Source organism: Sciurus carolinensis, chromosome 13, assembly GCF_902686445.1.
Source record: "Sciurus carolinensis chromosome 13, mSciCar1.2, whole genome shotgun sequence".
Classification (NCBI taxonomy): domain Eukaryota; kingdom Metazoa; phylum Chordata; class Mammalia; order Rodentia; family Sciuridae; genus Sciurus; species Sciurus carolinensis.
Genome location: NC_062225.1, coordinates 38,468,388 through 38,470,559, shown reverse-complemented (window position 1 = coordinate 38,470,559; position 2,172 = coordinate 38,468,388).

Below are 2,172 nucleotides of genomic sequence, written 5' to 3'. Positions count from 1 at the left end.
AAGGAAGCTTGGCATTTGGCAGTCCAGCTTTGTCTGCATCTGACCAAATGGTCTCTTCACAAATCTTGGGTCCTACTTCTTCCCCATCAGGGTCCCCATCTTTGCAAAGGAACTGCTGAGGTTTAGCATGTCACCTTTGCAACCATTTTGTGTAGGACCTGAAGAAGACCTTGTCTGTCCTGTGCTTATTCAGACAAGGGATTCTTTGAATTTTGCCATATGGTGACCTTGAGATGGGAATGAATAGTTCACGTTCACTTGTTTTTCTGTAAGTCTTCCATGGCACACAGGAACAGCCATCTAACTCCACAAACTTTTGTGATGTTCACTGTTGCCACAGAGATCACGCTGAACTGCAGCAAGGACCCCGAGGCCTTGTTCTCTGTCCACTGCTCCTCCTGCAATCAGTGCTAACAGGGTCCTCCTGCTGCTGTGAAATGGCATGGGCTACTTGCATTCTTTCTATTCTCCCCACAGGCACAGACATGTGCACAACCCAGACAGAATACCACATTGAGGAACTGTGGTCGCTCTTGGTATCAGTCATTGGTGGGCAGCAAAGAGAATCTTTCTCTGAATGTTGGAACAGATGCGCCGCTGAACTTCTGTGGGCAGGATTCAGGAAGCATCTGTATCCTTTTGCTGAAACAGTCCTATCAAAGTCCCACAAACCGGGTGGTTTCAACACAGAAGCAGCATTGGAAGAGGCTGGACGTCTGAGATCCAGGTTGGTTCCTTATGAGGGTGCTAGGCAAGAACTGCTCCAGGCCTTTCTTTTAGCTTCTGGCACCTCTTGGGCATATCTCCAATCTGCACATGGTATTCTCCCTGTAGGTCTGGCTGTTCCAATGTGCCCTTCTTGTAAGGACCCCTGTCACATGGAATTAAAATACACCCTAATAACCACAGTTTAAACTAATTACATCTGTAATGATTGTATCTCCATTAGGTCACATTCTGAGGAACTGGGGGTTAGGACTTCCACACATGGATTTTGGGGGACAAAATGCAATTATACCATCAAGGAGTGATGAGCACTCGCAAAGGAGTGCCTCAGGAAGTTGTTAGCACCTGTGCTTGATGCTCTCCATCCCCTGCTCCAGCTACCCTCTCCAACTTCCTCCACCTTGCTCTGTGCTGGAAGGCTGAACTCTGAAAACCGCATCTTGGAGCATCCAGACCTCCCATGAGCTTCTGTCTGACTTGAGTAATGGGAGACATAGGCAGGCACCTTGGAGGTGGGAATTGAGGAGTCAGTCTGTACTACCCATGCTGCTCTTCCCATCCCCTCCCAACTAATTTTCAAATTCCTGTCTTTCCCTGCTTCTTTCCTATTGAATATTTGACAGATAAAACTGAATAATATTTAAAATATGGGTGAATCTGTATGGATTGCATCAGAAGCACATTCATGAATATGAGCTGATGTTCATGAGCGCCTTTCCTGCAGCTCAGGTAGTTCACTTGGGAGAGCTTCCCAAATGTGCCTTCATAGAAATGATGTTTGAGATGATGGATATGCCAGTTATCCTGATAGTATCATTGCCAATGGTATAAATGTAGTGGAATGTCTATCAGTGCCCCATAAATATGGACAAGTATGATGTGTGACTTAAAAAAAAAATCTTTAATAAAGTGTGCTAACAAGTCCGAACATAATTGTTTTTATTTTTCACGCTATTTTTGGGAGATCTCCAAAATGTTATTTAAAACCCAAACACACTTGCTTTACTGGCTTGCATTGGTGAATGCTGTCCTTCCGAAGATAAAGGGCTCTGGGCTGGACAACCCGCAGTTTGGAGAGCACATTATGTCTCTTCCCCATTCCTTCCTCCACCTGTTGGAATGAGGCGTGTGAGGGAGCTCCCGCCACCCTGAGCTCTTTCCCAGGAGCGGCTGCCCCGAGTTTGGAGCTGCTCAGGCGCTCCCCTCCATCTGGGCGGAAACTGGAGTGAGGGGACCGGCAGCAGGATTGGACCTCCTCCTTTCACTTGGGAATCCTGAGTCCAGCAGCTGCGATGCGGAACCCGGCTTGGCGGCAGCCGGCGGGAGCCTGCGGGGTGGTGGCGGCCTTGAGCGGTCCTACGCGAGGCCAGGTACCCGGAGGCGCGCGGGTTTCGCGCGGTGGGCGTGGCAAGCTCCTCTCATTGCGCTCCCGGAACTGCCTGCGCC